This window comes from Chelonia mydas, chromosome 1 (assembly GCF_015237465.2).
Source record: "Chelonia mydas isolate rCheMyd1 chromosome 1, rCheMyd1.pri.v2, whole genome shotgun sequence".
Lineage (NCBI taxonomy): Eukaryota > Metazoa > Chordata > Testudines > Cheloniidae > Chelonia > Chelonia mydas.
The window spans coordinates 236,791,782-236,814,424 of NC_057849.1; the positions used below are offsets into that span (position 1 = coordinate 236,791,782).

At 41.3% G+C, this 22,643-nt stretch overlaps 1 protein-coding gene across 26 annotated transcripts in view; it reads right to left on the bottom strand.

Moving 5' to 3' along the window:
- The window catches only part of CALD1 (caldesmon 1), a 237,455-nt gene that overhangs the window by 158,813 nt on the left and 55,999 nt on the right, over nt 1-22,643 (bottom strand). For 6 of the 26 annotated variants that reach the window (XM_043539452.1, XM_037877086.2, XM_043539483.1 and 3 more), the window contains exon 2: nt 13,759-13,899. The exons of the other annotated variants lie outside the window; for them this stretch is intronic. The gene's annotated coding sequence lies outside the window, so the exon portion shown is untranslated. The remainder of the gene's footprint in view (nt 1-13,758; nt 13,900-22,643) is intronic. 26 annotated transcript variants of the gene reach the window in all.

A 22,643-nucleotide genomic window follows, 5' to 3' on the forward strand; every position in this document is an offset into this window, starting at 1 on the left:
CTTTAAGCATGTGGGGAAGCTGGCCTTTCAAAAATAGCAGGGGACCTGGCCCTCCAATTATACATATGCCACAAGATCCATAGGTTTGCCCTGAGGAAAAGCAATTTGAACATGGGTCTTCTACATTGCAGGAGAGTGCTTCTAGTCACCAGGCTATGGGATATTCTGATGGGGTCTGGGGGAGTCTCTCAATCTCTCCTGCTGAAACTATTCCACTTTTAAATAAATAATTATTGGTACAGGGACTTGAACTTCACTCTTCCATATGCTCTGAGTGTCCTACCCACCAGGCGGTAGAATCATACTGGCTTTCTTTCCCTGGCCCAAGTCATTCTGAATGACTATGAATTGCATCATTGTTAGCACACCAGATAGTATTTGAAGTTATTCTGCTGACCTGGATCAGATCAATCCAGATTTACTCCCATATTCCTGAGAGCAAAATTGGCTAATTATAATATTATACTCTAACAATGTATATTGCATAAAAACTATTTCCAAGTAGAGCTGGCAGCAAAAGGTTTTCTTGTTCCATGAAAATTTGAGTTTAAAAACAAAACAAAAAAAACCCCATTCTCATCTTGACTCAGGACAAAAAAGTCAAAATCTCAAAAATTTTCACAAACCCAAAATCCAATCAAAACAGTTTGATAATTTCAAAACATTGTTTTAATTTTTGTCTTTTAAACTCTAAAGTAAGTTAATTTCAAAATGAAAAGTTGTTTCAATGCAAAAAAAATTCATTTAAAAAAAAACGAATTTCAAAACTTTTTTTTTCCAAAATGTTTTTGAACTGGATAATTCATAGAAACCATTTTTTTCCTATGATTTTGACAAATCAGCATTTTATGAATAAAAATATTTAGTCAAAAATCCATGAGCAGATTTAATTATAAATATTTGACATAAACAGAATAATACAACAAAACACCTTCTGAGGCCCAGAGCGTAAAGCACAATGGGAGAAATTCTTAGCCGGCATAGCTCGATTGATATAAATGGAGCTAAGCTGACTTACACCAGCAGAAGATCTGACCCAATATATGCATACATGGCTTAGCTTTAAAGAATGAATTTAAAAGATACACAGACAAAAAAAAAAAAAAAAGGATTCTACCACAGCAATCATTGTTAACGACACAGTATTCCTGCCTGACATCTTACGATGTTGATTATATGGTAATAATTATAGCAATTTCACATAAGAAAAATTTAGTATAATGGAACTGCAATTAACATATGGTAAATAGCATTGGCCTATTAGTCTATCATATGCACAGTACATCTGATTCCTGTTTTCACTGGAACTGAGCTATTTGTGCTGGATCTTGTCCAGTGTCTCTGCCTTTGACTATAACTCCTTGGATGAGCAAACCTAAACTTTCTGCTGCAGTTAGGGAAGACTAGATTCCTGCACATCTGAATTAGGTCATAGATATGAACCTTGAAAGGAGATTCATTAGTCATTTTTAGGGCTCCACAACTTTAAACTACAAGCAAATAAATCAAAGCATGCATCCCCTTCATCATTGTATGACTCCTTTGCAGGCAACAGAGTAAGTATGCATTAATCACATATAGTCCACTAATTCTCTCTTCCTATTCCCTCACGCCCCGTGTGTGTGTGTGTGTGTGTGTGTGTGTGTGTGTGTGTGAAACTTAATGGCTGTGATCAGAAATCAGCTGGAGGCATTTTATTTCATCATTTGGAGCCTGATCCTGGAACCTAAGGAGCACCTCCCCTGTGGTGCTAAGAAGCCTCAATTCCTATTAGAGTCAGTGGCAGTTACGGGTGCTCAGCATATTTCAGGATCATAAGTGTCCTGACAACAACTAAGTAGGCAGGTTTATTAAAAATAGTCACCCCATCAGGTTTCAGAGTAACAGCCGTGTTAGTCTGTATTCGCAAAAAGAAAAGGAGCACTTGTGGCACCTTAGAGACTAACCAATTTATTTGAGCATGAGCTTTCGTGAGCTACAGCTCACTGAAGTGAGCTGTAGCTCACGAAAGCTCATGCTCAAATAAATTGGTTAGTCTCTAAGGTGCCACAAGTGCTCCTTTTCTTTTCACCCCATCAGCTTCCTTTTCTCTAGAGTGATCAAACCTAAAGCTCTCTGAATCACTAGCACACATTAAAAAATACTTTAGGAATTTCAAACAAGCAGCATGGCCAAATAACTAAACAGAACTCAAGCCACGTAGCAAATTCCCCAATAATCCATCCACCAAGGTGCCAAAAATGACAAATGCATTCACACAAACAAAACAAAAGTCAAAAGGGACCAAAAAAGTCTCCAGTCTTTCCCAGCTAGAGGTAAGTAATCTACTGTGGTTCACATTAAGGGGCAAAGCAATCCACAAGCAGAGAGGGGACAGCCCCGGATCCCCATCCTGTCTAGATTGTACCATAGGAGGAGACACTCCAGGCACAAGTGCCTCAATGGAGAGGTTTGCGGACATGATGGTTATTCCCACATTGAACATTCAAACAGTGTAAAATAAACAGAACCTGAGAATGAAATGGATTAACCAGCTAGAAAAGGGGCAACATGTTCTAGCAAATAGAGCACTCACCTGGGACTCAAGACTCGTGGCTTGTATTCCCTGTGCTCAGACTGACCTGATGCGTAATTTTCCTGGAAGTCACTTCTCTTTTGTGTGCCTCTGTTTCCCGTCCCAACTTTTGTTTCTCGTCTACTTAGGCTATTTCTACACAACGCACCTTTTAGCAACACAGCTGTGCCGCTACAGCCATGCCGCTAAAAGGTGCGCGGTGTAGCTGCTCTTTGTCGGCAGGAGAGAGCTCTCCCGCAGACAAAATAAATCCACCCCCAATAAGAGGCGGTAGCTTTGTTGGCGGGAGAGTGTACTGCCCACACCGGCGCCGGTCATCGGTAAAAATTTCGTCGTTCGGGGGGGGGGTGTTTTTTTCACAGCCCTGAACAACAAAAGTGTTACCGATGAAAGTGCAGTGTAGACAAAGCCTTAGATTCTAAGCTTTTAGGGCAGAGACTGTCTCTCACTAAGTGTTTGTGCAATGCCTAGCATAGTGAGGCCCTCAGCTCAGTTAGGGGCCTATAAATACTACTAGAACATAAAAATAGAGAATGTTTGAATTTCCTTTTCTGATTATAAAGATATAGGCAAATTCTGATAAAACATTCAAGTCATTCCTATAGATTTTGCCCTTGTGTGCCAAATTTTCCTCACTGTAATATTGATTGTGCACCCCTCATTCAAGAAAAGCTCCTATTAAGGGCGATGGCAGCTTTGCCTCAGACACGCAGAACTGAACCTCCTGACGTTTTTGTTTTCATGCATGTAGCCATATCAATGATAAGCCCGGCAAGGGTTTATACAACACTCAATTGAATATATTTGCTGCTGTCAAATATAAAAAAAGGAAAGAAAATGGTGCAATAAACTAAATGAATATGAAGAAGATATGAATAAACAAAATCGTTTTCCACTCTTTGTGCAACCTCAGTCTGAGCCTGGTTAAGTGTTTGGCTAATCGACCTCCACGGAAAATCCATTTCTAGTAGTAAGTGCTGATGGTAAGTGGCGCTCTTTCCTCAGAGTCAGTAATGGAATCAATGCCTTTGCATGGTGGGTGGCCTGCACTGTTGGAGGTTCTATCTTTCATATGAGAGAAAAAACACATTCTCTCCTACGTGATGCATATCTTGATGGGTGGGGGGAGTTGTCAGGAAGCTCGTTATGGCTCCCTGATTCTCAAGCTGTCCCAGACCCTGCCTGGTATAATTCAAATAAGCCTAGAGGCTGCTCTAACTTATGACTGCTGTCTGTGGTCCCTAATGGACCATACACCAGCAGAGAATTGTTATAAGGAAGCAAACTGAAGCTCCCCACCCCATTACACTGCCTATGCTACGTGGTACTGAGGAGGTTTACACAGGAATCAAGCTGGCAACGCCTCTGCCCAGAGAATTCCCAACTGGTATCTGGGGCCAGATTACATCCCTTTTGCACCACTCAGATGGCATAAAGGGGACCCAACTTGGCCTGAGAACCTAACCCTAGGTCTTCACCTCTTGTGGTTATTAAAAATCTCAGAGCTTCTCACAGGAGTAGCGGCGCTTGGGCAAATCTGAACGTGGATAGTTCTACCTATCCCCAAACTCACTGTATTTCTTCCCTTTCTCTTCTTCGCTTTCTACCCTACATGATTGTCTAATATTGGTGTGCATTGTATAAAACTGATGTGCCCCACCCTATAAGAGGCTGGATATTGGTGTGGGGAAAGTGAAAGACACTGTACAAAAGCGAGACGATATTTCCTGTGCATATAAAAATATTACCATTTGAGAGCAATGGTAATATTTAGTCACTGAAATTATCTAAATGGAAATACCTTTAAAGTACACCTTCAGTGGATTTTTTTAAAATGGGCTTGCACTTGTTTTGCTCTATGTTTTTGGATGTTTTAACAAAAGTCATTTTTTTCCCCCCTGCTTGTTTTTTATCTTGGAAAGTAGGGTGAAATCCTGGCCCTATTGAAGTCAATGTGATTCTGTCATTGGTTTCAGTAGGGTCAGGATTTCATTCATAATGCTAGTCTTCCTGGGTTTTGTTGAAGAGCCACTGAGGGGAATAGGGAATGTTTATTGTTAGCTCTTAAACCCCTAAAAGGAAGGGAAGAGGGTGTTGAATCTTAACAAATGTTTCCTTTTTTTAAAATGCTACCCACTGAAGTTAATTAGGTCTTAACAAAGATATACAAAAATCAAACAGTGACTAAAACCTCTTCCATCTCAATACTTCAGCTTTTGTTTTCTTGGCTTTTGAGTTGTCACCATTTCACTAGTTCTACAATTAACAGAGAAACTTCCAGCTGAGACAGGATGTGAATTACTCATTGTAAGGGGGAAAAATGGACTTGTGCCCTTTTTTGGTAAGACATTAGCTTGCACTTGCCCAATAATTTGGCATAGGCAGAAAGAAGTAGGTAGCACCTTAACAGATTTATTTATTATTTCAGTCTAGTCTCACTTTGAAAGAAATTTGGCGGGCTAGGACCCAATTTCAGCAAAGCACTTAAGCACGTGCTTAAAGTTATGTACATGCTTAAGTGCTTTGCTGAACCAAAGCCTACTTTTGTCAGAAGAGCAAACTATTAATCATTTGTGACAACCACCAGAGACTAATGACCCTCCCCACCCCCACTTTTTTTTTCAGAAGACTATTTAAAACTTAAAGACGTTTTAATATTTAATTATGGAAACATAAGACACGTACAAATAGATCATACGTGTCTCTTTTGCAAGTATTAATGTTTATCTGCAATTAGTGGTAAACCCAGATTTTCCTTTGTATGGTAATCAGATATGTTGCTATTTCTCCTATGTAACTAGTTACCAATTTGAGTCCATAAATTTCTTTTAAGAATGATGTGGTTTATGGAAAGCTCTATGAACGTGGCTCCATCAGTCATGGAATATGCAGAGTCCAAAAAAAACTAACCACTGGGACACTGGGACATAGCTATAGAATGAATCAGGCCTTCTCTGTACAGTCCACCCTGTCTGGAAAGTTTTATATAGAAACCAAGGGGTTGGTGTTGAGAGACTCTCATGAGCTACTGAACACTCAACTTCCACTGACTTCAGTGGGAGTTGGGGTGCGCTCCAGTTTGCAGCAATACAATACTCAGCACCTTGAAGGATAGGGTCCCAAGGAATTAACATTATAATATATTCAAGACCTAATAAGGGAACTCCATCATGGGAAGTAGCTAAGCTTTAATGTCACCTATCCTTTAAGGATTCCTCTAATATATTATTTCAGTCCATCCCACCCTGACTTCTAAAAATAAAATTATCTAGTTCCTTGTACCTAATTACCTATATCATGCTTTTCATCTAGATCTCAAAGTGATTTACAAAGTATCATTATCTCCATTTTAAAGAAAGAGAAACTGAGGCACAAAGGTGAAGTGATTTGTCCACGGTCACCCAGTGGGCCAATGGCAGAACCAGGAAGAGGACCCAGTTTCCTGAGTCCCAGTCCAGTGCACTATCCAGTAGGTCATACTCCATGTGAGCATTTTTAGCTTTTTATGATTTATTTTATATTTTAATAATTTACACTTTATTTGCATTTTTAATAAACAGGAAGCATGGCAGTCTTATGGTTAAGGCACATATCTAGGAGCCAAGAGATCTGGATCTGAAGTCAGCTCTACCTAGACATCCTTAAGCAAGTCACTTTGCTTTTCTTTGCCTCATTTTAATCATATGCAAAGTAAAGATAATTCCTCTGTACCTCCCAGAGATGTGAGCAGGGATGGTCTTTTTGTTTTGTGTTTGTACAGTACCTACTGCAGTGGTGGGCCATGGCCACAGGTTGTCCACCACTGACCTAGCATAATGGGGTCCTGGTCTGTGACTAGTTACAGAGGTGCTACCACAGAAAAAATAAATAAATATTTAAGGACACGTAACATTCCATTCATTAATGTTTGAAATCCACTTTGAGATCCTTAGTGTTATACAAATATAAACTGGTAATTAATTATATTTATCTTTTCTGTGATTGTATTTTAATTCTTCACGCCATATCCCTTGTATTTAGTATTGATACTACATAGCAATGTTTTTATCAAACATTTATGGAGCTAAAGGCACAGAGGTGTATTTTGGTTCTTAAAACTAAAAGTGGATAATTAAAAACATAATTTTGCATCTTTGTAATGTCTGTCATTTATATTTTCTCATTAGAAGGTGCCCTAGCAATTGCAAAGAAACGTTGAAAGTTGATGATTAGGTGCAGGGCTGATTAGTTATGCTTAGCTGCAACTATTTTGCCTAGATGACTGACACCTGGAGAGTCATGCTCTTATTTAAATATTAGCCAGATGTTCATTGTAGACATTGTAACACACAGTTAATAAAACTCTTAAGTTAGCTCAAAAAAAATAAATATGACAGAACTGCTGGGTCAAGGCCATAGGTGCCAACTTTTCCTTTTCCCAGGAGTCCTTCACCCCCACTCCACCCTGAGGCCCCCTCCCGTCCTCTTCCTTGAGGCCCCACCCTTGCTCCGCCCTCTCCCCAAGGCCCCACCCTCGCTTCACATCTTCCCGCCCCCCACTCCGAGGCCCCCGCCCACCTGCTGCTTGCTGCTTTATGCCCTCTCCGAAGCCTCTCCCCAAGCCACCAAACAACTGTTTGGTGGTGTCCCCAATCAGCTGTTTGGCAGCGCCCCGGATTACCTGATCAGAGGCGCAGCCAAAGAGCTGATTGGCGGCACCGCCGAACAGCTGTGGCTGGGGGGTGCTGAGTACCCACCGTTTTTTTTCCCAAAGCCCCAGAGCATCCACAGAGTCAGTGCCTATGGTCAAGGCCTCAGGGAAATGGTGATGTGTCTGATCCAAAGCCTATTGAAGACCATGGAAAGACTGCCTTTCACTTCAGTTGGCTTGGAGTCAAATTCAACATGCATACAGGCCATAGAACTTACCTAAAATTACACTTCAACTTCCATTGTTTTCAAGGGGAGTTCCATATACAGAATGCATGTAGGTTTAGTCCATAATAAATGGGATTTTGGTAAAAAGATCTAGTGAGCCTTGGGAACAAAGCCAGGAACTCTTGAATTCTAATCCAAGATCACTGTCACCTGTGTGACCTTCACCTAGTCACCCATTCTTTTTATGTTTCAATTTACCCATTTGGGAGACCCCTGACACTGCAGCAAAACTTCACTCTCTCCTCTACAAGCCACATGAACATCTTAAAAAAAGAGGGACTGCCAGAATGGAATCCCCAGAAGACCAGAGAGAGAAGAAGTATGCCTCATTATTACCAGTCCTTTAAGGAACCCTTGCAGAGGAAACCACCACAGGATTCAACACGAGATCCATAAAAACAAATGACCAAAGGTATCAAAGATTTGCAACGAATCTACCAAAATCACCTGCGCATTTTAAATACAACTATGAATGTTGTCTATGCTCAATAAGCCAACAATACAATCAATATACAAAAAACATACTGGGATAGCTTTAAACACTGAAGATGTGGCAGGAATTTTGCAAAACATTAACATTTTAATCTTCATGTTAACTCAATCCCTTTTCCTCTGAATAAAGTTACAATTTAAAACTGTAATCAGAAAGCTAAGAGGAAGGTCTTCAAAGACACGAAGGGCTGTTAAAATGACCAACTTCCCTTGACTTTTAAAAGGGAGTGCATTAGAAATTCTCCTCCTATACACACTATTGACTTCACTTTAACTCTCCACTTATTTAATTTGTTTGAGATATGCTCATCATTGGAGATTTTTAAGAACAGGTTGGCCAAACACCTGTCAGGGTTGCTTTAGGTTTACTTGGTCCTGCTCAGCACAGGGGGCTGGACTTGATGACCTCTCAAGATCCCTTCCAGCCCTACTTTTCTATGATTCTATATTTTCTTCTTTTTATGCATATATTTCTGTGTCAACTGCTTGGATCATAGGAATCTAAGGATTTTCTGTACTAATTTTGGTGTCCTGCCTCCAGCAGTAGCAATACCTATGGCTTCAAAAAAAGGTGAAAAATACCCATCATGCACCTAGGTAGTTGTATAATGCTGCATGCAGGGAGACAGGTGAATTCCTTTCTGAACCCTGTAGTAATCAGCTCATGCCCTCAAGCAAGAGATTTGATTGCTCTTATCTGAACATGAATAACTAGACATTTTATTAACAGTCATAAAATAACATATTATGGCCAAGCTATTTAATCATTTTTCCAAAATTTTGATTAGCTAAAATTTTGGAACAGTAAAAAATACAACAATAAAAAGAAATTATCTGTGAATTATGGGTAAATGTGGTAGTATTTCTGGATCCGTCCCTAGTTTACATGACACAACGAGGTACTCTGCAGGCAGATGCAAAAAAAGCATTGTAATTCTGCCAATGAAAAATTAGAGATGGGGCAAAATGGAATATTGAATCAGAATACACACACACAAAGTACATTTGGATCCAGATCTCATCCAGCTTCGTAACTTGGACCTATCTCTAGAAAAAACACACCGTTTTATTTAGGAGTTTATTGAAAACTCTGAAGCTTAGGCCCAGATTGTGGCCAGCCCGTATATGGTTGTGGAAGGGGCCTCTATCGAGGGAACGCACATCATGTGCAGTGCACAGCTGCAACAGATGCTTCTGCTGCCATGAGCACAAGGATTTCATGGGGCTAGTGCCCTAGCAGGGTTGGGGGAAGGAGGTGGGTTCAAGGCTCCAATACCCTCTGTACCTGTCAGCAGAGCTGCCAAGAAAACTGCTTTCTATATAAAAGGGACAGTGTTCTAGTGGATAGGGCACTAGCGTAGGAGTCATGAGACAAGGGTTCTAGTCCCAGCTCCGCTTATGACCTTGCGCAAAGAGATTCCCCTCTTAACCTTCATCTTGTCTAGATTGTAAATTCTTAGAGGCAGGGATTTACACTCCCTAGATGTCTGTGAAGTTCCTAGCACAATGCAGCCCCAATCTCAGCTGAACCCGCTAGGTATTACCATAACATACAAACATGAACAATAATAAGGGTAAATAGTTGTAGAGTTGGAACCACATTTTTGCCTACCTATTTTAGGTTTCATTAGTCTCTGCTGATAATCATTTGTAACGGAGTAGAAACATGAAATCTTAATCTGGTTAGAGGGAAACTGTGGATGATTTCTTTTTACTTTCAAAATTTTATATATATATATATATATATATATAAAATTGAGAATTAAAAAAAAAACAACAACTAGATTCCACCGTCTGCAGGCAGATGAGCACTGGAGGAGATACTATTTGGGTCCAGATCAGGTTATGCTGTGGAATTTAAGTCTGGTTCAGAGTTCAGATCAGATGGTGCCAAAATCTTGGAAACTGTTCCCAGGAGATTTTAGCCTGAAATATCTGAAAATGGCGAGATCAGATTCTCTCAAGAATAGCTGTTATCTTGGACCAAAATTTCACACAAATAGTTCTTGGGAGAATTAAACTAGAATCAAAAGTTAGGGTCCTTCTAGTATGGGTATTTGAGTCTCCACCCACTCCCTCTCCTATTTGTCTGAATTTAACGGTGCGGTTACCATCTCTACCAGTTTTATGTTAAATTAACTTGATTTTATTTATAGAGCAATGGCTTCTGACACATGTAGATAACATAAATATTTCTAATCCCTCAAGAATGGTGCAACCCTGAGCTTCTTCTCTGCATACTTCAGATCACTCATTGCTACCTTCTCATCATGCCTCATCCCAGTCCTGGTCTCTATGAAATACACAGCAAAAGCCTTAATCTTGGGCATTACACTCAGATAAGGAAGCTACTCATTCCAGTGGTTTTGTAATCTCTTATAGCTAAGATTATATCAGCAACTGAGTAAACGTGAACTATCTCTGAGAGAATTCCTTTCTTCGATCAGGTTTATTTTCAGCAACCTCAAACTGTTCACTCCGAAAAAGTCAACCTAGTTTAATAATGATATAAATCAGACACATTTACAAGTTTATATAGTGTCTTGGGCCCAATCCTGCAAACCCTGACTCACATAAGCAGGGATGGGCTCAATTAAAGATTAATTGTGAGAGTCAGGGTTTGCAGGATTAAGCTGTGGGGGTCCTGATTGTCCATTGCTCTGCTTGTATCATCATTTACACCAATGTACTGTGGATGTATAATAGTATTTTACACTCACTGTGCCCTTTATCATTCTGATTTTGTAGCATTTTACATCCACTTTGCATTCATTTCACTCTGGTGTAAACGTCTTTACAGTTGCAGGGCAACAGAGAGTCAGGACCTTGTTGTTTCCTCTTTCTTCCTCATACAACATCAAACAATCACTTCAAGATCTTTAGCTGATTACATATTTAATTGTAGAAGTCTTTTTCAAAATCAACAAGGCTCCAAATGTGCTTATTTCTTAGGCACATTGGCCCAAATGCACTGCTAGTGAACTTGCTAGAGTTACACCTAAGATGAAGTTGATCCATTTTGCTTTATTTAGTTCTCCTCCTCTTTTAGCAAACAGAATGATGAATGACTGTGCTGAAGTGGAATTTCTGGTGACTGTAGTTCTCAGTATCAATGGGACCATATAATGTAAATTCACAGGTAATATGTAACGTGCTTTGTCACCATCACTTGCCCAAGTAATGTAATGTACTAAAAGTGGAAAGCGTTATCAAAGCATTATACAAACATTAGCTAAACCTCATAACAACCCCATTAAGTGTGGTTACTGGGGTATCACCCTCCTTTTACAGAGAGGGAAACTGAAGCAGAGAACTTAAGTAACTTGTCTAAGGTCACATAGCAAGTCAGCAGCAGAACCAGGGTTAGAACAAACAAGTTCTCTTTCCCAGGCTTGAGTTCCAGCTTCGAGAGATGATTCTCTTTAGCTACAAATTAAGGGCAGGCATTTCAGTCACTATTGTATCTTTGAACTATATCAAAATTAGCTACAGTGAAGCTCAAAAGGTTTAAAGATTTGGATTGTTTATCCCAATTTCTTTGGAGGTTGGACTAGGACATGGCAGTAACAAAAGCCCAAGTGCTTTGGGGCTGTATTCAAAAGGCATCATTGTCATGGAGCAGAGGGGTAATATACAGCTCTGGTGTGATCACACCTGGAATACAGCATTCAGTTCCAGGCAACTCATTTCCTGAGTCATATAACAACCTGTGATCTTCCTCCAAAAGAGCCATAAAAGTTATCAGGAAACAGGAGAGATTGACTTGCAAAGAAAGATTAAAAGAGCTAAATATGCATTTATTGACTAAATACTAAGGAACGGATGTGACAACTGTCTACAAGTATTTGAAAGCATTAGCAAGGAGGGCAAGGAATTATTCTGAATTAAACAAGGTTTTATAGCTATGAATAATAAGACCAAATTAAGATTGGAAAATATCAGGAAAATATTTCTAATAGTGACATCTATTAGGCTCTGAAAGAGATCTGGTTGGAAAACGTCTTTGATGAAAAGATAAGATTTTCCATGGAGCTGTCAGCCAAAAACTGAACACTTTCAAGATGACATATTTTTTGATTGAAATGAAGTGTTTTAAAGATAGAATTCCCAAAATGAAAGTTCTCATTTCAATTTGTGAAACAAAATTGAAAGTTTTGTTTCAGCTCAGTTCTACATAAAACTGACTACCTGGGCTGCTACGGTGCTTCATCCCCCATTCTTCTCTGTGAGCTAGGCTCCTTGGCTGAGTTACCTCTTCCATGATGCACAACAGTCTCCCCTCTTGCTGAGCCACCTCGGTGCATCACGGGATTCCTGTTGTCATGCTAGGAGGCATGTGTAGTCTGGCAAGGGGATTCAGCCCACAGAGGAGAATGGGGGCATGAAGGGCCGAAATCACAGCTCTCATGAGATACGGTGAATTTCAGAATTGAAGTTTTTGGTGTTTGGTTTTTTTGTTAAAAAAGCCAAGAATTTCAAGGAAAATGTCATTTAGTTGAACATTCAATTTTCCGTCAAAAACCAGTTTTGACAGAAAAATTTGACCAGTCCTACTGTAGAGTAGTTGACCAAGAAACATGGAAACACCATCATTCGTGTGTTTTAAATCTAGACAACAAAAAACTAGTAGATGTTCAATAGGAAACAACTCATTGTCAGGGATTTGGAACAGATGTGCTGAATAAGTCCTTTCCCTCTCTAATACCTATGATTCTGAGGCACTCTTGTGACATTAGGCTCTTTTCTTGGATTCCCAATATTTTCTAGTTTGGGATAGCCTGGCAATATTACAAGAACAGAGGAACAGCATTGCTCATGATACCTTCTGTTCCTGGCTGAAACCAGGAAGTAGTACATAGAGGTGTGCGGATCTTGTTGAAGATTCTAGCCTTGCTGAAAGGTTCATTGGGAGCATTATTTTATCTGAACGTCAGTGATCCTCGTTAGTGGGAGCTGATCTGTCTAATGATTAGAGCAGGGAACTGGTTTAAAGCAGCTGTGGCACTAACTTACAGGGTGACCTTGGTCAAGTCACATCATCTTTCTGTGCCTCCATTTCTCACCTGGGAAATAGCATAATATTTACCTATCACCTTTTTGTTGGAGTGTTCAATTAATATTTGTAAACACTTTGAGATCCTTGGATAAAAAGTGCTACATGTAATAATACTTTGGGGTGAATCATACAAAACTGTTGTTCCTTTTCCCTAGGCTCTCTTTTTAATTATAAAATTGTAATAGTAAATTTAGCTACATTTGTCCCATTTTATTAAACCTGCTAAATGTTATTATGTAAAACAGTGGCTGTCTGGTACATAAAATGTGTGCACAAACAATAAGTACATCAAAAGCCTATTGCTTGTTGGCTGATTTCCATATAACCTAATATGGTTAAGAAAATGTTTGACTGGAAACCAGTGCCGAGTGCCAAACTTAACAACTTTGCAGTGTGCCACAGAACTCTCTGCTTAGGCTCAGAGCAATTGCAATTCAGCACAGTTACTATCCGTTCACATTAACTAAACAAAAAACAGATACCTTTGTTCTTTCTCCACTGCCAGTGAAGATTGATAAACACTAGCTGCCGTACAAGGCTTTCAGCGATAGAGGCTACTTAGTGTGCTTCCCTTCTTGGGCTATATAAAGTAAGGAAGTCCTGGGCATACCCAAAATTATTACAGAACCTTTAAAGCACTCTGTGTGAGGTAAACATCTGGAGAAAGAGGTATTTTACAAGGGGCCCAATGCAGGTATATACATTCTAAACTTCTTACCAATTTCCACATAGCAGAGCTTGCAGGATCAGGACCTGATGTGAGATGGGTATCTTTTCTTACAGCCCTTCTTGTCACACCAACTCAGAAGCTCCTGGACTTCAATCTATGCTTTAATCCTGCTTACCTTCTTCGATATATCTGGAACGATTGCAAGAAATATCTTTGTCCCCTTGTCTGTACTCTTAATTTTTCTCTCCATCTTAAAGAATGATTGGTGGCATATGTTTTAGGATGTTACATTTTAAAGGAGTTTTGGTAGAAAGCTGGGAGATGGATAATAAACTATATCAAGGCCAGTATTTAAGCCACACCAATTTATTAGGACCAGTTCTAATCTCAGTTATACACTAGTGAAACCCCACTGAAATCACTGCAATTTTTGATACTGGGGACTTGGCTGCAAAGGCAAAGTTGGTTTCAGAGTAACAGCCGTGTTAGTCTGTATTCACAAAAAGAAAAGGAGTACTTGTGGCACCTTAGAGACTAACCAATTTATCTGAGCATAAGCTTTCGTGAGCTACAGCTCACTTCATCGGATGCATACTGTGGAAAGTATAGAAGATCTTTTTATACACACAAAGCATGAAAAAATGGGTCTTTACCACTACAAAAGAGAAAACCTAGGGTATTAAAAGAACAATGCCACCTTGACTGTGCAGAGGAGTTAGTCTGCCTCTCCCAGATTATTTCCTATGAGATCATATTTACACTCGGGAACAGAAGGGCCAGATTTCAGGAAGTTTGGAAGCCTTTCAGGGATTACGTTAACAAGGTGCATGCTGTTCTTTAGAAGCTATTGTACGTCAGTTCAATTATTGTCCCAGGACCTTATTTCAGATGATCTTAGCTTCCATGATATTACCAAATCCCTTTTGTATTTAATCTCCTGACATATTTTTCTTTATTTTTTTTAAATTATTCAGCGTGGTTAGGGCATTTATTTATTTAATATTATGATGCTATTTCTCAGCAAATATTTTTAAGCTATTCATTGAATAATTTATTTGGAAAAAAAGTGACATTTGTCAAATTATCTGAAGAATATTATTCAACCAGCTCTCGCGATGGGTCCAGTTCCTCAAATGAGTAGCAGTTTGGAATTTAAGCTATCGGGACAAGGGAACTCTGTTAGTTTCTTTTTTAAACTGCCAAGTAATCTATATAATTTGCCTATTACCTTGCAAAAAAGATAAATATATAACTAGCAGAGGGGAAAAGTATGTTGTAAATGCAGCATTCTAGAGTGATATTGGTACCATTTAAAGGCTATTTTGAACTTTTCTGAATACATCATCAAATGTATTTTGTCCCAGTCAAACCAACTGCTGGATTCCTGACCTTTCTTTCCCATTACAGTTTGATAAAGCCAATTAGCAGCCATGCCAGCCACACTATTCATATAAGACTTAGAGTCACATTTTTATTTGCTTATTTTTAATTGTACATTCTGGCTCTATCCTACAAATTCATGTGCATGGATTGACACATGCACCGGAGCATGGATGGACCCCTGTGTAGAACCCCACTGACTTCAAAGGCTCTGCACAGACACAGAGGTTTAGGCCTGCCAACGGGGTGGGGGGCAAAGAGGGCAATTGCCCAGGGGCCTGAGCAATTTAAAAGGTCCCGGGACCTCTGGCTATTGCCGCGGTAGCAGCGGTGGCAGCAGCCGGGAGCCCTGGGCCCTTTTAAATCGTGTGGGCAGGCCACAGGGCTCCTAGACATAGGCACCAAGTGGGTGCTGAGCACCCACTGGCGGCCCCCTCCTCCCCCCACAGTGCCTCCTGCCAGCAGCGGGCCCCGCTGATCAGCTCATCCCCATCCTCCCCCAGTGCCTCTCGCCCGCCACCGTCAGCTGTTTGGCGGCGTGCCGGAGGTGCTGGGGGGAGTGGGAGGAGCAGGGGGTGGGAAGACGCAGGGAAGGGATGGGCCTGGGCAACACATGCCCCAGATGCCGGGAGTGGAAGGGGCAGGACCAGCCACTGAGATGCTGCTCTGCAGCCCCGCGCAGCAGCTGCCTGAGAGAGCCTGGCTGGGGAGGTGACTTCTGCTCCCTGCCCAGACTCAGGGTCCCTGGCAGCCAAGCCAGATGGGGAGCGGAAGCCGCCTCCTCTCCAGCCAGGCTCTGTCAGGCAGCTGCCAGGCAGGGCTGCAGAGCAGTGACCGGGAGGGGCCAGTGTTAAAAGGGGCTCCCTCCTGCTCCCCGCTTGGGCTCCTGCCCACCAGGGAGAGTGGCAGAACGTGCCGTAACATGGGGCGGGGAGAGCGCGGTGGCCCTGGGCTGGGCACGGGGGGGAATGACACGTGATCTGCCCTTTAGATCTTGCATACCCCCCACTATGAGAAGGCACCAGTTGTATATAGGATGTCCTCAGGGTAGGGGGCAGAACAGGGGTGGGAAGAGGTGGGGCCGGGGGGTAGGGCATTGGGGGAAGGGGCCTAGGACTGAGCGGGGTGTCAAGCACCCCCCAGGAAACCTGGAAGTCGGCCCTATGCTCCTAGGCACGCGCGGGGTGGTACCAGCAGCGGCGAAGGCAGCTGGGAAGGCATGTGGAAGCCCTGGCCATGCCGGAAGAGTGCGCCCAGCAGCACAATCGGCAGCTCACTGGGCGCCAGCAGGGGCCCATTGACTGTTCTGCCCTTGGGCCCGGAATTGCTGCTGGTGAGCCTGCAGAGGTTGGGCTGCCTTGGACCACTGAAGATGAGGCTTTGCAGAGATGCAGTTGCATGGTCAGGACCTTAGGGATGAACCATTCTTGGAGAGTGAAATTCAGCTGGTGCAGAGAGCCAGCACAAGATTATGCACCACCTATTTTCCACACAGGCCTATTCTGAGGGCTTAAGTGATGTAAAAGCTACGTGCTGGCTCTGTGGAAGAGCTGAATTTCATTCTGAATGAGTGAAGCTAACTGCTCTGTTCTCTAAACTATCCAGCACTCAGCTATTCACTATCATTAACATTACCAAATTCTTTCCTTAGTTGATAATACATAGCTCTGATAAAGCATTTTTCAACAATAGACCTCAAAGAAAGGAAAGCACCTTTCTCCTCATTGGAGAAACTGAGGCACAGAGGTGATGTGAGTTGCCCAAGATCACCCAGCAGACTAGTGGCAGAGCCAGGAAGAGAACCCAGGTCCCAGTCTAGTTCTCTATTACCAAATCATGCTGCCTCCATGCAATGCAGGTGAACTTAATGAGGCTGCATAAGTGTAATGAGGGTATAATGTGTACCACTGTAACTAGAGACTGGGATGCAATTTACTTAATGTAAGATTCCTCTAGCCTCAAACCATTGTCTGTTTTTAGAAAGACATTTTTTTGCACTGGAAGTCAGTCAGAACTAGAAGATCTGGAAATTTCACAAGAAAGCTATTCTCCCAAGATTTATTATTAATTATTGTTAATTAATGTATTAATTATTGAGTAACAACATTGTGCTTGATGCCAGACAAGATCCAAAATTAAAGAGAGTCTCTTCTCCAGCCCAATTTGAAAGATAATTCTGACATGGTCTCTAATAGGAATCCACATCTTTTGAGGTTTGCTCATCACTAATTATAATAGAATAAATGTTTCAGGATTAGTGTCTCCTGCTCGAACAGTAGAACCTTTGGACTTAACATTTGTTTGTTAAATACTCTGGAGATGCTTTGGCACTTCTCTGGCAGCAAAAGCCCATTATGCTGTGACAATGCTGCCTTCTGCTAACATGCTCTCAAAATATACAGCCCAGAGGAGGAACACTTAGACCTCATACACCACAAATATAGACAAGTATGTCTGAAGGCATCTGGAGGCTTGGCATTTTCCTAAAGTATTATCCTTACCGAAATAGCTCCCTGGCAGTCCAGGGTGCAACTGCAGAATATTCAACAACCCTCAAAAATAGTTCTGCTCTTACCTGTGGTGGGAGTGATCTTGTGCCCAGTAATTGCACCTTGTGCTGTATTATCCTAAAGAGACATTCACACGACAGAGACAGAAATCTGTGCCTTATACTTATCAATCTACAGTTGAATGTAAGATGTGTTAAAGAAGCTGACCTGGCCAAACAAACTAGCCCTTTTCGTGTGATATAATTCCTGTCTTTTCACCATAACCCTCCGTTCCCTCCTTCTCCAAACTCAGACCCTGTCTTCTCTTGACACGTGCACGGTACAAGCACTGGCCCACATTCAGTATGGCCCGGAAAGCCCCATGTGCTGTGGGGACAGGAGCAGCTCTCATAGGACTGGCTATAGGAACCCTAAATGCTCAGGGAATTGCCATCTGCTGCCTTAAGCAGCAGCACGAAAGACACTTATGAGGGCCAATGAGATAGCTCTTGAAGTTTTAGGGTGCTATGGTCACAGCAAAAGAAACAAACCTTGATTTTACTGACTAGAAAACAAGTCTGGGTTATAACACAGCCATGTCAGAACTGGGTGTGAATTTCTGCCTGCTGCCTATGCTGCGGGAGCCTGAATGGGCTGTCAGTCCTCAGCTCTGCCATGTACACTTGTGTGAGATCGAAGCAGGGCTGTGCAAAGGGACGTTTCAGATGGTTCCAGTAGAACTGGGGCCAGGCCTGTCAGGGCCTGTAAAGAGCCACAAATGCAGGGGTGCTGGAACAATTTGTAGTGAGAGGGGGCTGAGAGCTGATGAACCACACTGTAAACCCTGTAAATGATGGAAACTACTTTGAGCCAGGGGGTGCAGCAGTCCCCCCTCCCCCAGCACGCCTAGTTCCCGCACCTATGCCCATGTTATTTATTTAACTCTTCTCGTTGTTTCCTTCTTTTGCAGGTCCTAGCTTTCTCTGTAACTGGTCTCTTTACTTGACTTTGATTGACCTTATCAGCATTGCTTTATTTGTGGTGAGGGGAGAAGTGAGACCTGGATTTGAGTCTTCAAACCAAGCCCACAACATCCTTGGCACAGTCTTGCTTCCATGGAAACAAGCATAAACTCTGGTCATATTGTCATATAGGATCAGATCAGTGGTTCATCTAATCCAGTAGTTTATCACTGACAATAGTAAATACCAGGTGCTACAGAAGATGAAAGAAAAGAAAAGAAAGAAAGAAAGAAAGAAAGAAAGAAAGAAAGAAAGAAAGAAAGAAAGAAAGACCTACAAGTAGGCAGTAGTCAGATAACAAATCCCCACAGGAAGTTTCTTCCCAACCACAAGAGTCAGAGACTGGCTTATGCCCTTAAACCTGAAGCTTTATACCCCTTTTTAACCTTTACTATTGTAACTCTGGATATTCATGTTATTTATATAATGTCCCATCATTTTTTTAATCAATGTGGTAATACAAATATTATGAATGATGCCATGATCTCTCAAGCAGGTACTTGTAATGATGGGGTTCCCTCACTTCAAGTGTTTTCTGCATATCCCCCACGCGCAGTTTTTTGTTTTGTTTTGTTTTTTGCTCAGAGAATCGTTTCATGTGCTGACACGTCAATCCCCTGGAAGTCAGTGCTGATGAGGCAAACACTTTCCCACCTGGCAGCCAGTGCCTTTGGAAAGGATTCATTCCACCTCCCCATGCCCGCCAAATTGGGACTTGCTTAAAGGCCTAGAAAACTTAGAATCACTGGCTTTGCTTCATGCCCAACAATATCATTACTGTAATGCTGTATAACAGTCACCATAATCATAGCCTTTCATGGAGGAGACAACTGTGACTGTTGAACTGGAATAATTACCTCAGTGTGTGCGTGTGCACGTACATATACATATTCCTTCAAGAGGACATACAAATTTAGGGACAAGGAATAATAAGAATTAGATCCTCATACATGTAGGGACAGAGGGAGAGATCCTCCCTCCCATTATGGCAATATACAGAGGCCATAAATGCTGCTTGGCCAAATGTGGAGAGAATTCCCTCAGCATAGATACTGCTTGAGACAGCCATAGGCTGCCTGCACAGGCCCCCTTACAATTCCTGGGACAGGGACCGTGTTGGAAGTAAGAGAGGAGACACGTCAGAGGTGAGAGATTCTGGGTGCATTGTTTTTGTGAAAAACACGAGTTGGAAGTTCTAGTGAGTGAAATGTAATGAATATATTTCTCATCATGAATGGAAAATGAGGTGCATGCCCTGACTTGGTATTAATGGTACAGTAATCACATGGGTGAATAATCTGTGTTGTGCATTAAACTAGTGGGGTTTCTTAATTGGGTTTGATTTTAGAGGTCCCTCTCTGTACCCTATGGTACATCAGGAAGAAAAGAGGCATTGAAGAGGATCTGGTGAGGTGACCTGACATCTGATAGATAATGCTGAGTGCTTTTTTTATGAGTGATATAAAGTGCTTGCTGGAGATCAGAAAGCTTCCTTTTGGTTGTCTCATCTTTCTCTTCTCCTCTCTTCACATTTCTCACCCTGAACTTTGATCAAAAGTAGGTTCAACCCCAAACCAGATGGTGGTAACCATCAGAATTGACAGATAGACAATACTCGCTAGCAGAAAACAAATACAAGTTTTAACAATATGCTCCATCCTCACTATAGACCTAAACCCAAGAGAGGCAGAGAATCTTCGATTCCCAGGCACTTAACTGGTAACCAAATATTTTAAACATAGCTAAAAGATGTTAAGAAGATAGAAATGTTCATGGGTGGGACTTAACCTAGCATTCCTATTGAAATAGCTTTATGATGGGGAAAGTTTCAAGCACAGAAAACCAGATCATGAGCCCTGCTGTAGCTACTTTGCACTGCTCTGGCAGCATAAAGCTACTGAAAAATCAGCTTAACCAGCTATTTAATGATTCCTCACTGGAGGGGGAAATTCCTAAGTGGCAAAAGGCAGACACAGCAGATTGTATACCACCCATCCTGGCTCCCAGCTCTTGCACCATGGCTAAGTGAACGGAGGGATAGCCAGGGAGCTGTTCTGTCCATCTGAAGCCTGGCAGCCATAACGACTAGAGCTGACTTTTTGATTCATCGGCCATACCAAATGTTATTTTCAGATAGAGAGAGAGAAATTTAGTTTGGGGCCTACCAATGTTTTGTTTGAGCTTTATAAAATATTGTAAATGGCTTTTAAATAAAAAAAATAAAAGTTAAGTAAATTTAAAAACAAATCCACTTCAAATCAAAAGACTGTCAAAACAAAAAGGGGTTTTCAATCAATACAGTTCGGCAAATTCAACACAGGTTCATGAAATGTTTCAGTTGACCAAAATCTATGCTTTTTGACAAAAAAAAGTTTGGAAAAATATTTTGTCCAATTCTAATAATGACCAGTACTAAATGGCACAACTTAGAACAGTCCTAAGGATGTTCTAAGCTATAGCTGCGGAAGACCCCAGAACCCATCAGCTATAGGATCAGAGAAGTTTAAAAAGATCAGGGCCCAGAATCTTATAATCAATTGGAATGATCAATATGAAACTGGAAATCCAATTATGCCCCCATGATTCACTTCACAAAATTATCTGAGGCTATTCTTTATTTGTTTTGGCTGTGGCCCAGCATGGTCTCTTGACTGATGGCTGCATGCCTAGTTGCTGGTGAGAAGCAAAAATGAGTGTGAAATATTAGACTTATTCTGCATAATTGCTAGAGATCATTTGCACTGATTTTGGTGGGGTGCGGGGACTGTTCTTGTAAACTGCTATTTAATTAGATAAACATGCAACTTACTTTTCCTCTTGTCTCCTACATACGATCAGTGGTTGTATTTAAAAACATCTATGCAATTATCTGGTTTGAGTAGGAGACTTAACAAAACTCTCCAGACTTCAGAGAAAAAGCCATGCTTTCACAAAATATGTTTTATATTTTTCCCTACATTTCTTTTTAACTCTTAATACATTGGTATTTTCCAGACAGCAGTGCCAGGCAAAGGAATGCTTAGGAGGATGGTGTGTGTGTGTGTGTCTGTGTAAGTAGTGCCTAGTTCATTCAAGGCCAGAGTATGCCCAGCCACTGTATTGAACGCATACAGGGAAGCTTCCTTGTCCTGTTACTATACCTCCCCATACTGTGGCTAGGCACAACTCAAACTCAGCACTCCACAAAGCACAAGAACTACACTCTTCATAATTCCACAAGGCAGCCCAAAGGAAGCGATGAGGCTGTGGCCGACAGAGGAGGCTCTTCATGCAGAGGAGGCTTGCATGCTACACCCTCTTAAGGGAGCTAGGGACCTCCAGGCGGCATCACACATCTCTGGAACACACGGTCTTCAGGAATTTCAGCTAAAGGAGTGCAGATTCGCACTGTATATTACTAAGATCAGACTTTCAGGTATAGTTTAGTCCATTCTCTGCATCGATATGTCTCCCATTAAAATTGATGGGCGTTAGTGTTCCCATCTGAAAGTAGAACTGAACCCATCATGTATCAATAAAATGCAAAAGCCTAAATAGTAGTGCAGTGTTCAGGTTCAAATATCAAGCACCCCAAAAATCAGACAATTCTAATGGCTCATTCTGTCCCACAAGAATAACTCAGCCACAATGCACAGCCTATGTATTTTAATGGTATACATGAATAAGAAACGATAATACGTAAAGGTTGATGTGTGACAAAGAAAATCTGAATGCAAAACAAACCAAAGGCGCAATATGGCTGAGTTAAGCAGCCTTAACATTTGGAATTTCTGAACTCTGAGATCTTGCTATTTCATCTGTAAAGCAGCTTCAAAGCTAGACTCTTGTTAGGCTTGAGCCCAAGAATGTTTAACTTGTATGGCTGGCACGTAGCCTAACTTCTCAATTATCTGGACAGTGTTACACAGCTAATATGGTCAACAGGATGAATTATTTTCCAGTAAATTAGGCACAGACATGCTTTCTTACAATATCCAGACATTTATAATTTTTCACTTACTCTTTTTTTCTTGAATAAACTAATTTACCGTGGCCAATGCAA